The sequence below is a fragment of the Gorilla gorilla genome, chromosome 21 (assembly GCF_029281585.2).
Source record: "Gorilla gorilla gorilla isolate KB3781 chromosome 21, NHGRI_mGorGor1-v2.1_pri, whole genome shotgun sequence".
Classification (NCBI taxonomy): domain Eukaryota; kingdom Metazoa; phylum Chordata; class Mammalia; order Primates; family Hominidae; genus Gorilla; species Gorilla gorilla.
The window spans coordinates 33,476,155-33,489,885 of record NC_073245.2 but is presented as its reverse complement, the minus strand read 5'-3'; the positions used below and the strand labels follow the sequence as shown (position 1 = coordinate 33,489,885).

The 13,731-nt window shown below is 45.8% G+C and overlaps 1 long non-coding RNA gene across 1 annotated transcript in view; it reads left to right on the top strand.

Annotated features, from left to right (window-relative positions):
- Positions 1-13,731, top strand: part of LOC129529053 (uncharacterized) — a 16,879-nt gene extending 3,148 nt beyond the window's left edge. The window contains exons 2-3 of the long non-coding RNA XR_008674430.2: positions 1,077-1,212; positions 13,135-13,731. This is a non-coding gene — a long non-coding RNA (uncharacterized lncRNA). The remainder of the gene's footprint in view (positions 1-1,076; positions 1,213-13,134) is intronic.

The following is a 13,731-nucleotide window of genomic DNA, read 5'->3' as shown; positions in this document are numbered from 1 at the left end:
TCTGTGCACAAAGCTGGCTGAAAAATTATTCACTGCAACATAGTTTCTAAAAGAAAAGAAAATGAGAGAAACAGCCCAAATATGTATCAATAATAGATTTATTTTATTTATTTATTTATTTATTTATTTATTTTTGTAGCGATGAAGTCTCTCTATGTTGCCCAGGCTGGTCTCAAACACCTGGCCTCGAGCTATCCTTCAGCCTCAGCCTCCCAAAGTGCTGGGATTACAGGCATGAACTACCACACCCAGCCCAATAGTAAATTTTAAATAAAATGTTTAATATTTGTGAAATCAGATTTAAAACATCAACCAAAATATGTGCATGCACTGAAAGAGATCTGTCATATATAAACTGCTGTAAGCTAGTTGTAAAACACTAAGTGGAGAAGAATTTGCATTTGTTAAGAATGCAAACAGTGATTTCTTAAGGTCAAAGAAAGGAGATCTGCGTATTTCCAACCATTTGCAGCTTTGTGCCTGAGGCATGGTGTTATGCAGGAATTTCACTTTCTAAGTGAATTATTCCTGTAGTGCTCACTCTGTTCAAAAATAAAGTTATTTTTAAAAAGGTCAAATTCCCATAGTAAAAGTCAAATGCAGAGAGGCCTGAAGATGATGAAAAGCACGTGCCCATCCCACTCCTTACCTCCCAATTCCACTTCCCAGGGCTCCTAAAGGATGTAGAGCCCTGAATATAGAAGATGAGATGTTAATTCACACAGGAGCTTATTATTCTTTCCTCTGCCTCTCACTGTTTTGACTAATTGATCAACAGATAGATAGATATTCTACTAGTTGCTTTTATAAGATTGAAAACTATCATCACACTCTCACAGTTCATCATCTCCCAGGATCTCCTGGCACTTCTCTCTGTAGGATGAGGATGTCAGCACAGCCCTGCTGTCACCCTCACCACCCCTATGCCTGTGTGCCACCTTCTGTTGTCAAAATCCTCATTTGTTTTTTTTCTCAAGACTGTACTTTGCCCAACATTTGACCTAAAATATTGAAAACCAAGAAAACAGTTGTTTAAACGCACAGGCATGGCATGGTAAGATGTCTATTTTTTTCAGTATGATTCTCAGTGGCCATTGGAATATTGCAGTTGCAAGCAAAGGTGACTTCAGCTGGGGGATTTGTCACTCGCTTTCGTGTGAAGAGACCACCAAACAGGCTTTGTGTGAGCAATAAAGCCTTTTAATCACCTGGGTGAGTCTGAAAACAGTCGGCAAAGGGTGGTGGGATTATCATTAGTTCTCATAGGTTTGGGATAGGCAGTGGAGTTAGGAGCAATTTTTTGTGGGCAGGGGGTGGATCTTACAAAATACATTCTCAAGGGTGGGGAGAATATTATAAAGTACCTTCTTAAGGTGGGGGGAGGTTATTACAAAGTACTTTCTCAAGGGTGGGGAAGATGTATCGTACAAAGTACATTCACAAGGGTGGGGGAATATCACAAAGTACATTATCACAAGGGCAGGGAGAGTGTGTTGTCACAAAGTCAATTGGTCAGTTAGGGTGGGGCAGGAACAAATCACAATGGTAGAATGTCATCAGTTAAGGCAGGAACTGGCTATTTTCACTTCTTTTGTGGATCTTCAGTTGCTTCAGGCCATCTGAATGTATATGTGCAGGTCACAGGGGATATGATGGCTTAGCTTGGGCTCAGAGGCCTGACAGTATTAACAGGCGAAAGGGAAAATGAGACATGCCTGGAGCTATGGAGCTGATTGAGTTAACACGGCCTGGAGAAGGAGGAGTCATTTATTGTCATTTATTGTCTTACCCCCAGACAATAAATGGCTTCAGCAGCAGGTAGTGGTGGGATGTGCTGAAACAGGGAGTGGAGGAGAAGCAGATTTGGGCAGGAAATGTGAAGGGTTGAATTTTGGCTAAATGGAGTGTCAAGTACCTGCAAGTTGTACTTGTATCAGGTGGCCCATACCCTACCTCTGGTTGCCAGCCAGTCTCCAGCCCACTACCCCAGTTCGCATTCCATTGGCACTTGGGAATACCAGAAATATTCTTACTTGCTCCTTGACCTGTTGTTGCTGCCTTCCAACCCCCATTATATAAAGAGTTCCTTTTTTACCTGTAATGCTGAATAATGTTCCATAACTGATTTCACCTAGTCCCTATTCTGAGCATATGTGTTATTTACATCATTTGCTATTATTATCAACAGCAAAATTCTTATTCTGTGTATCCCTCCTTGTACATACCCAATATCTTGCTTGGGAGAAATTTCAGAAAATCAAATAGTCAACAAGCATCCAAATGCAACAAGCTACCCCAGTCCTGTAAAAGAATTGTTCATTTGTGTATGTGTGTGTGGTGGGGGCGGGGGGGGGGGGGGAGGGAAGAGAGAGAGAGAAAGAAAGAGAGAAAAAAGAGAGAGAAAGAAGGAGGGAGAGAATACATGAGCAGTATATGCAGTTCATTAGATTCCTAAAATTCGGAACCAAAAAAAAAATCAGTACATAGAGATAATGATTGACATATACAGTCATGCTTTGCTTAACAACAGGGCTATATCTGAGAAATGTGTCACTAGGTGATTTTGTCATTGTCTGAACATCATAGAGTGACTTACACAAACCTAGATGATAGAGCCTAATCCACACCTAGGCTGCATGGTATGGTCTATTGCTTCTAGGCTGCCTACCTGTACAGCTTGTAACTGCTGGATGCTGCAGACAATTGTAACACAATGGTAAGTGTTTCTACATCTAAACATTTCTGAACACAGAAAAGGTACAATGGAAACATGGCACTATATCTTGGGCCCACCATTGTATATGTGGGCTGTCGCTGATGGAAGTGTCCCTGTGCAGCACAGGACTGTAGCTCATTCCCACAACAAGCCCAGTGGAGAGAGGTGAGAGGGATGCAGAAAAGGAAATGAGGGAAGAGAAAGAGAAAAAAGAAGAAAAGTGTAACCCAAATGGGGGACAAAGTAGTAACAAAAGGTTGCCTTTGAGCCAGGCAAGGGGTCAGGTGAAGCCAGCAAGCTGGCCTGGGAGGACAGAGGAGGAAGGAAGGAAGGCCTCCTACACCGGAGGCACTCCCCACCCTCCCACACCCTGGGCCTCTGAGGCTCTGGGTGTTCCTCCTCCCTGGGCTGTGCTCTTCCTCCGCCTTCCTCCTCCTCCCCTGCCCAGGTGGATTTCTTCAGTGCACAGTCAATTCCCAATTATGGGCTGGAGCCTCCTGGGAAATCCATCCTTGTTCCTCAACCTCCCTGGGTGCACATATGGACTCCACAGGCATCCCCCTGATGAGGGTGTTGCCTGTGTGCCCCGCCTCTTCCAGCCCTTCCTGATTGGCATCTGCCAGCTCTTGCTTACTGGGAGAGGTGCATGCAAAGATGCCTGCTGTCACTGGGGCTGCCTCCCTGTCACCTGGTCAAGATTCTGTCCACTTTTGCTCTGTTTTAAGGCATCTATATAGTTTGGGATGCATTTGGGTTCAGAATTATTACATCTTCCACATGAATCATTCTTTATGACATTAAATGGTGGCTTTGTTTAGTATGTCGAGAAATATTTTCTGAGGCCTACCGTGGGGTCAGGCTGTTCTAAACATAGTGGTCAGTGCCAGGTTCCACCGAGCATAAAAGGTAGAGGCGCCACCTGCTCAGGTTTCTCCTGGGGGTCCACTGACCAGGCAGCCTTTTCACCTGAGTCTTAAGTCCTCCAGGTAAGCAACTATATGCAAAGAGAAGTTTTACCTCCTCTTTTCTAATGTTTATATCAGTTCTTTCATTTTGGGGCCTTAATGCATTTTTCTAAAACGTTTCAGAACAGCATTTTATTTTAGTTCCTGAGACCTAGTTTCGTCAATTTACTTACATATAATCTTTTATGGTCATTTCATTTTACAGATATCATTTATAAACATTATATTACTGGACCTTGGTTTCTTAGTAGGTCTTTTGGTAGGGAAATTTAGTAGGGAAATTTAATCCAGTCACATTTTTGTGGTCGCTAATATTTTCTTTTAATCCATTCACAACTTATTTATTTTCTTTTCTTGTAATCATGATTCCTATCATTTTTTCCCTTTATTCATGTTTGGAGAATCGATTTTCTCTTCCTCTTCTAGCAAATTGGAAGTTCTCCATTCTGGTTCTTTTCTATTAGTTTAATTCTTATGTATTAAGATATATTACTCTTAAGGATCTTGAAATGGGGAGATTATCTGGGATTATCTAGATGGGACCAATACAAGCACAAAAGTTCTTGTACAGGAAAGAGGGAGGTCACAAGGTTATAGAAAATGAGACAGAAGGAAGAGAAGAGAGGGAGGCTGAGATGCGAGGATGCTGCATTGCTGGCTCTGAGGATGGAAGAAGGCAGTCCTGCCTTGGGCCTTGGGCTGGAGAGAGCAGGCTTCTGTTGGAACCAGGAACAGCAGGACTGTTTACAGAATGACAGCCACCATCATCACCAGCTTTACCAGCTCACATCAATTTTGACCTAGTAGGCAGGGCTTGGGAGAAGGAAGAAAACACATAGTGGGTGGTGGGTGTGAGGGAAGCTTCACAACCTGTATCACAAGTTGAACATAGGGAAGCGAATCCCACTGAAACTGGTGCATGTCAGAAGCGTGGAGGGCTCATGCTATGAGCGAGGGCCTGGGCTCCCTCCCTCCCCAGGTTGCATACATCAGCAGAGCCTCTACTTCTGCATGTGAACAGTTGTATCTCTCTCACTTTTATACACGCTGTGGAAAAGCAGATCAAGACAAGGCCTCCAGCTTCTCCCGGGATTGCTGTGGGAGAGCCCCTTCTCTGCAGAACTTTTGGAGCCACCTTGGGCTGGAGGGCCCAGATGAAGCTACCGAAATAAGTCATTTAGTGATTGAAAGATTGATTGATTGATTGATTGATTTCTCTGTCTGTCTCCAGGCCTCAGTCCCTTCCCTCTGACCTCCCTGAGATTTCTCCAGAAACCACCTAAAGCCCTTCTCCATCTGTAGGATTAGGGGTCTCCTGAGAGGCAGGTCTCCCAAGTGGCTGCCAAGTCCATACCTGGAGAGCTCTGTCACATTTGGATTAGTTCCCTTTCAAAGCAAATGAGCCTGGGAGAGAAAACAGTTCCACCACCCCTTCTTTCGTAGACCCATCATTTACTGGCCACTTCCCAAGCCAGACGTTAAGCTGGGGACAACACCCAGTGCAGCCAGGCTCACTGTGAGCATGGGCACTGGCCTATGGTCAGCACCCCTGGACTGCAGCTCGCGTTTGGGAAAGTCGTCTAACCTCTCTGGCACTCAGCTATCTCTACAGAACAGATAGGATGGTCTGATTCAGTGATTCTCCTCACAGCAGGGCCCTCAAGTCTTGCTTCAGGGATTGCTGAGTTAGGGAAGACCCTGTAGAAACTTCTCCCTTCGTCACATCTCCCTTTGTCAGAAAGAAGCATGGGGGGACTTTGAGCAATTCTGGGACTGCAGCCTGGCACTGGGTTTTGTCTTATAGTTGAAGTTTGCTGTAACATTTAGCAATTAAAGCTGGTCCCACCGCAGGGTCACGTTCCTCCTTTGCAGCGAGCAGTCTCCATGTCCTATGTTTTTCCTACTTGCAAGGTGAGGCTGAGTGAGCTTCAGCAGGCACAGGACACACTTCCCATGTGCACCTATTCCTGCAAGGGCCCAGGTCTGAGCCCTGAGGCTCCTGGAGGAAGGGCAGGCAGGGTTCTGGAAGCAGAGCATGCCAGTCGCCTGCACATGCGCACCCGCTGGGGCGAGCCTGCTGTGTGAAAGTCCCGGAGGCCCATCACTGCAGTGTCTCTGGTGGCGAGATCACTGGGACAGGGGATGAGGGCCCTGGGGAGGAAAGGGAGAAGCATCTTCACCCTCCCGTGGTTGTCTTTCTCAGAGAGGCCCCCGGACTCACGTCTTCACATCCATGGAAACCTGGGAGCCACAGATGCTCCCCGTGTTTAGGCAAAACCTAGGGGCTCCCGAACTCAAGCCCTCCCTATACTGCAATCTGAGAACTCTCTGTTCTTTGGAAAAGAGAGTTGCAGTCTTTCTTTGTCCCTGGACTACTTTGAAGTTGCAACAGTCAAACTCTGTGTCAGCTTGGGAACGAAACGGACCTGAGAAGTAACATTTCTCAACTCTGGTGAAAGGAAGTCTGCAGCCAGCCCGTGGGAGGAGGCAGTGGAGGCAAGGATGGGTACCTTGCTGCTCTTCCATCTGTCCCAGGCCCCTGGCTTGACCCCATCAGTGACTCACAAAAGTGTCCAAATACATCCATGGCCTAGAAGGAGAAAGGCCACTGCCCTCCCATTCCAAGTCCACTGCCCTCCCATTCCAAGTCCACTGAAGCTGCTCTGCCTGCCCACGCTGCCCACTCCTGGGAGGCAGGCTTTCCTCCCAAGCTGCAGGTGAGCCACTGAGGGCTGAGCTGCATGGCGAAGCCTTAAAGCCAGAATATGGCAGAGCTGAAACTGGAGCTGCCTTCCGAGCTGGCCTGTGGCTGCACCTCTGCCCTCTTCCGGGTCAGCGACCTGGAACTCAGATGCAGGGTCTGTGAGGTTACTGCAGAGCCAGCCTCTGCTCTGACCTCACTTCCCACTGGCCAGTCTGCTCCCATGGCCCAGCCAAGATGTTGCAACTCGCTTCCTTGTGCTAAAACATGGCTAAGAAAGAAAGCTATTAGCTAGGATTGACCACAAGGTAGCCAGACACTGCCTGCCTGAAAAGATGGATAGAATACTGAGGGGAGAGTGTTTCCCTGCACTCTTCAGCCTCTTTGCCTCCCACTACCCAAGCCTGGCCCCACAGCTGTGGGCAGTTACTCAGACCACATGGCTCCTTTGATCATGCCCCATTGCCCTGTTCATTCCCTCTGTCCTCTGTTCCACATGGCTTCCTTAGGCACTGGTCTTCCCACAGCTTGGGCTGAGCCTGCCAGGATGCAGCCAGGGAGGTGGGAGGCTGCCAGTCACTGGGAAGCAGCCCTGACTCAGGAGGGACAATGGTGCGTGTGCGTGTGTGTGTGTGTGTGTGTGTGTGTGACAGAGAGAGGAGTTTCTGAAAACGGGGTACTGACCCCAGGATGGGGATGCTTCCTGTGTGATTGGGGTCAGGGTGTAGGAGCAGAGGAGGGCAGAAGGCCTTGTATGGAGAGCATCTAACAGCTCTGGGCAGGGTGGGAGCACAAAGGCACTGTCAGCCATCGCCACCACCAGCTGTGCTGCCAGGTCCGCACAGGAGGCTGTCCAGACGCTGAAGTCACCTCTCCCCTTCTGGAGGCCCGACACCAGTCCCTCCATGGGAAAGAGCGGATGCTTAGGTGGGCCTGAAGAGCGGCTCCCATTCACCCTGTGGGAGGTCGATGGCACTGAGTTGACCCAGCCCCAGTACATCCAGCTGAAGCTTGTGAACTCGGCACAAGTTTATTTTTGTTACTTCTCTTTGGTCTGTGAAGAAAAAAACAGCTAATTTTGAGGGTGAGAAAAATGCACCAAGTAATGACAGAGATAGTGTGAGTTATGCTTTAAATCTATTTTATGGCCCTTTGATTATGACAAAAAAAAAGAGAATTATCTGGCTGTGGTTTTGTGACAATAATTATTCAGTGGGCACTGACTGAGCTAGAGAATGCTAGAGGGGGATGAGGTCGTTTTGACCCTTCCGCCCTTAATTTCCCATCTCATCCCCAGTCCTGCCAGGAAATTGGAGACAAATTCCACAGGGTATCTGAGGAGAGGGAACAGAGGCATATTTGCAAAGGGAAACCAACAAGGGAGGGTAAAGGACCCACAGTCAGTGAAAGGGGCACGGGCACCATCCCCAGACCCCACGGGTGAAGGATGCAGTGGTGGCCAAGCCCAGTGTGTTAGTTTCCCACAGCTGCTGAACAAATACCACCGCCTTGGCAGCTGACAGCAGAAGTTTGTGATCCTACAGCTCTGAAAGTCAGAGTCAGGACGGGCTCACTGGGCTCTGGACAGTGTGGGCGTGGCGGGGGGTGGTGCTGCATTCTTCCAGACGCTCTAGGAAAGAACCCATTTCCTTGCCTTTCCCGGCTCCTAGAGGCTGCCCACAGTCCTTGCCTCATGGCCTTCTGTCTTTCAAGCCTGCAGTGAGTGGAGTTCTTCTCGTATTGAATCACTTCCGCTCTGACTCCCCTACCATTCTACCATCTTTTAAGGAATTTGGGCCTATCTGGATAATCCAGATAATCTTCCTATTTTAAGGTCAGCCTATTAGCACCCTTAACTCCCTCTGCAACCTGAACTTCCCCTTGCCAGCTTGCATAATATATCCACGGATTTCAGGGCTCAGGATGTACACATCTCTGGAAGCATTGCTCTGCCTGCCACACGCACTGGGGGTTGCTGTAGGTGGCGGGGAGGGACTGCCCAGCAGGAGCGCTGGCCCCTAGCGGAAGAATGCAGCTGCTGTTAAGTGGGTTCCAGCAGCCAGTAAGAAATATCCCAACACTGGCTCCAGCTGCGCTCATGTTTCCGCATGCTCCCATTCCCCAAAATTAGCCAAATGCAGCCATCAGTGGAAGGGCTAGGGAGCCTGTTAATGGAGTCCAACAATGGCAGACTCCCAGGACCCAGAGCTGCCTGTCAGTGAGAACCATGAAGCCTAACACCAGAGTGGAAATGAATATAGAGTTTATTATAGATATGTATTAAATATATATATATACTCTAAATATATATCTACACACATATACACGTATGCATATATATGATTCTGGAGTTCAGAAGGATGTAGCACAAATATGAAACATCTATTAAAAATGAAATTTTTAATTCACCTAAAGATACAAAAGTAGAAAGACCAATTGGGAGTTTATTACAGGTGGGAGTGAAATGTATTCAAAGGAAAGAATAAACTCCCTCAACAGAGTAAGTAAAAATACTGGGACATGTGTGAACAAGGCATGTGCATGCAGTTACCCAAGCTCCAAGAACTGCCAACCTAATGTTTATGGTGCTCAAGGTTTAGACCATAGATGAAAGCTCCAAGAGCCAGGGCACCCCAAACGTTAATGAGTCACATGGGGGCAGGGGGAGGAGAACTTCTCATCGCCAATGAGACAGTTCCCCTAAATCCTCAATGAAACAAGTTCTTCTTGGAGCTGATGTGGCTGAGAACTCTTGGGACCCTGTGTTGATGGCACTAAAAGAGAAAGGAAAGAAAAGCCAGAGGTAAGACTCAGGAGTTATGAAGGGACCATTTCCCTGGCTATATATGATAGGTAGTCAGAACTTTAGCATGTAGGATTTGTAAATTATCTATCTTTTATTTTTTAATTTTTTGCTACACTATTATGTGTTGTCTTACAGAAAAAAAAATCTGTGTGATACCAAGATGCTGTTTTAGTGCAGAATATCAGGGATTTCTGAAGAATGTGCATAGACAAAAGAAGGAGGAGGTGTCTTGAAAGTCAGAACACGGGGTATAGAAAGTTCTAAAATCCTAGAACCATGGAATCCTCATAAGCTTCAGGAATGGGGAATGGGGCTTCTTCAAACCATGCTTTTCTATAAAACTGGTAGGTCCCAAAGGAAAGAGAAGCTGTGGACCTCGGTCACTGTCCACACACCTACAGGCAAGCCTGCACCTGAAGGAGGAGTCTAGGACCCCCACAGCATCCACCCTCACCACGTCTGTGTTGGTGTCCTCGCATAGGCATGCTGTGTTTCCCGGTGTGTCCGTCTTGTCTCCCAGTAAGCCCTAAGCCCCTTGATTTACCATCAAAGGAGTCAATGAGTATTTCACTTAAATTATTCCAGGAAGTAAGAAAAGTGGCAAAATGTTACAATGTAATCAGATTCACAACATTCTCCAGTACAAACTACCAGCAACCGGGGAAAATTTCTACTTACAACAACAACTAAAAACCATTTGGAAGCTATTTAGGAGCAAAATGGTATACAGGATCTTTGTAAACAACAACAACAAAAAAATCTAGGCGATTTAAATACTTTAATGTATTAAATATTCTTAACATGTCAATTGTCCTGCATGTTAATGTACAGAATTAGGTGGTTTACCATTGACATTCAGCAGAAATTTTTAAGACTTGAGGGCAGTTCTTCTCAAGCTTTAATGTGCACACAAACCACCTGGGATCTCATTAAAATGCAGATTTTGAGTCAGTGCGTCCAGGATGGGCACGAGATTCAGCGTTGCTAGCAAGCTCCCAGTGCCACTGATGCTGCTGATCCATGGCCCACATCTGTGCAGCAAGTCTAATGGAGGACATCTCATTTTCCACTGAATCCACCTCAGTAAGGGCATTCATTCCTCAGGGAATGAGCCAGAATCGGGGCAAATCAGACCATGTGTGGCCCCATGCTCAACCCCACTCTTTCTCATTCTTCAAAAGCGGGTTGGGTTTGCAAGATAAAAGCAGCCCTTGGCTGGTGTGTGATTTTTTTTTCCTCTCCTACTTTTTAAAATTAGCAGTTGTTTCATATATCTTTGTCCATTTAGAAGCCTCGGTCAAGAATGCTTCTTGCAGCTGGGCATGGTGGCTCACGCCTGTAACCCCAGCACTTTGGGAGGCCGAGGTGGGCAGATCACGAGGTCAGGAGATCCAGACCATCTTGGCTGACACAGTGAAACCCCGTCTTTACTAAAAATACAAAAAATTAGCCGGGCATGGTGACGGGCACCTGTAGTCCCAGCTACTCGGGAGGCTGAGGCAGGAGAATTGCTTAAACCTGGGAGGCGGAGGTTGCAGTGAGACGAGATTGCACCACTGCACTCCAGCCTGGGCGACAAAGCAAGACTCCATGTCAAAAAAAAAAAAAAAAAAAAAAAAAAAAAAGGAATGCTTCTTGCCTGTGGGATCTACCAGAGCTATTTATCTGGGGGTGAGTTATGGTCATCTTAGACATGGAGATTGCCTGCAACAATCGCAAAACAGTTTCAAATTCAAAATTCAAGGAACCCCAATCAAGAAAATGTAGTCACAGGGCAATTCTCCAAGTAGTCATGTGTGGTCTGAGCACGGGGAAGTCCTCCAACTCTGGAATACCTCCTGATTGCAGGTTCCATTTGCCCTCCCATGAGCAGCCATGGTGAGCACCCCAAACTCCTGGCCTCCCCAGCTTCGGGGAAACTAGTACTTGTGACATATTTAATGTTAAATCTTCCTGTCAGGAATATGATCTGTCTCTCCATTTTGCCAGACCTTTTGTTCCATAAATAAAAGTTCAGTTTTCCCTCCTTGAAGTCATTGTAAAGCTTGTCATTGGGTGTGTTCTATGCGTTTGTTGTTGTTGTATTATAAATGTTATTTTTATCATATATTTTCTATATATGCATTAGATAGTAAAGAATTTCATTTTTACATTTTCAAGGTAAACATTTATATCTATAAATAAAGTTACTTTAGCCTGTTACTTTCCAAATTCTCCAGAATTTCTCTTGTCCTCTTTGGCGACCTAAAGAAAGAGACTGAGGCAAAATTAATATAGTTTATTTGGGCCAAGGTGAAGGACAGCAGCCCAGGACACACTTCCACATTGCCTTGGGGAGGAGTGCTCCTGTTCAGCTTTTGCTACAAGCAGGCTTTTAAAGGCAAAAGGGGACAAGGAGTGGGCGGATACAAAGGTGTTTGCCAGGAGTTCTCATTGGTTCACAGAAAGAACTTTGGGTGGTGATTGGCTCTACACTGTTGAACTATATAGGGTATGGATAATGGTGTCCGGCACATGGCACCCTGTAGCTACTTGGCATCCATTAGTCTAGAGTTCGCATAGCCGGCGGCTTCAGGAGGTCATTATTTAGTTCAAGGCAGGAGGGACACATTGCTGCTGTGTCTGCTGCCACATTTCAATGCCCCTCTGGGCTTGATAATTAAAGGGGACTCACATTCCTCAGATTAAAAGTTTCTTTTTTTCCTCACCTTTACAGCAAAATCTTTCAAAAGAAGTGTCTGTCCTCATGGTCTCCAATTCCCCTCTTCCTGCACTCTCTGGAACCTACTCCAGTCTGTTCCACGCTCTCACCAGGGTGAGCAATGACGTGGGAAGGTTGAACCCGTGGTCAGCTCTGAGCGCGCATCCTCCTTGACACGCCCACCATGATTGGCACAGGTGGGCACTCCCTCCCTTCGAGGACAGCACGTCTCTGTGGCCTCAGGGCTCTTGCCCGCCGCCTCTCACCTGAGAGTGGCGGGGCGCAGTCCTCAGACATCTCTGTCTCTCCTGTACTTCCGCCCTTGTTGATTTCCTCCAGTCCCGTGGGTGGGAGCCACATCTTCATTTGCATGTACCTGGGAAAATAATGACTTCATTACTTTATCCAACTCATTTGTAGCTTTAATGTTTTTGTACTTCTGAAAGATTTCTCAGTCTTTAGCTCTATTTGTGGTTTTCTCATTTTTATAATCTGACATTGGCTTGTGTGTCTTTTAGGGCCATTTTATTTGCATTTTCTTGGTGTCTTAGAGTATGTTTTGTTGAGACATAATTCTTTACCCCACCTAACGCTCTTTGCCTAAATTCCATGACGCCTCATATTAATATTTTTTCCCCTACTTTCTTTAATTAGCAGCTGTTCAGTGTATCTTCATCCTGAGCAAATTTTCAACATGTCAGGATTAGTTTGTGGTCAAAGTGGCTTTTATGAGCATCCTGTGAGTTTTATACTCTAATAAAGTCTAAGACTGTCTAGTCTATTAGTTTATAAAATCCACCCACATTTATTGTCTCTATTATTGTGTTTTATTTCCTGGTTTTAGCTTGGGTAAATTTTCATTCCTTTGGATTTCCCTCTCATACATTTGTGCATGCTACCTGATGTTTCCATTCTACTATCACTTACTGCTAAAGTTTATTAACTGTTCATTTACCCTGGTGTTTTTTTCAACGTATCAATCAGTATCTGCCTAACATAGCCTGTTAGACACCTGCCGTGGGAAACTGGTTTTTCTTCTTCCATGATTGCTCCTTTAAAAAAAAGGTAATTAATCATTTTTCTTTTTTAGAAAGCAATTTGTTCTTTTTTTAGTAGGAGCCAACCCCTAGATTGGTAAATTCTCCATCATGAGAAAAAGCACAGTAGTGATATCTAACTGTTTTCTAGGGTCGACTAAAGAAAAATATCAAGTTTTTCAAGAATTAAAATTATTTTTTATTCCAGAGTCTTACTGAAGACCGTAAATGGAGGTCTACAGCCCAGGAGCAGCCCCCTAGAGAAGTTCCATCAGACAATTCTGAAACAGGGCTTCAGCCAACAGTTTATATATGAAGTGTGGAGGTTCAGTATGTGCAAAATCACATCACACTTGCTCGGAAATTACAGTAAAGCAGAAGCACGTGAAGGTTTGGGTGTAAGAATCCACCTGGTTATAGATGACAGAAGCATCATCACTAACCCCAGCAGGCATCATCTTATGTGCAGCAGGAAGCAGGGACTAGGATGGTTTATCTTTTAAGGAACATGGTGGCTCAGGCCAGAGACGTGGGGGCCGTGCGGCACTCTATCTTGTTTTGTCTTCAAAGCGTCTTTCCGGAGAGCTGCATGTTGTTGCAGAGTCAGGGGCATTGTGAGATTCCGCTGCAAGCAGGCAAGAGCACACAGGCTTCTCACCATTGCTACTTTGTCTCACACTAGCACATAACCCCACCATGCTTTCCCCTTTCTTTAATTTTGTTTTAAAACAAAATTAAAGCAATGATATTTGCAGAGGTGATTTCCAAACTATTTGGTCTCATGGGCTCTCCACCCTGGACTGGT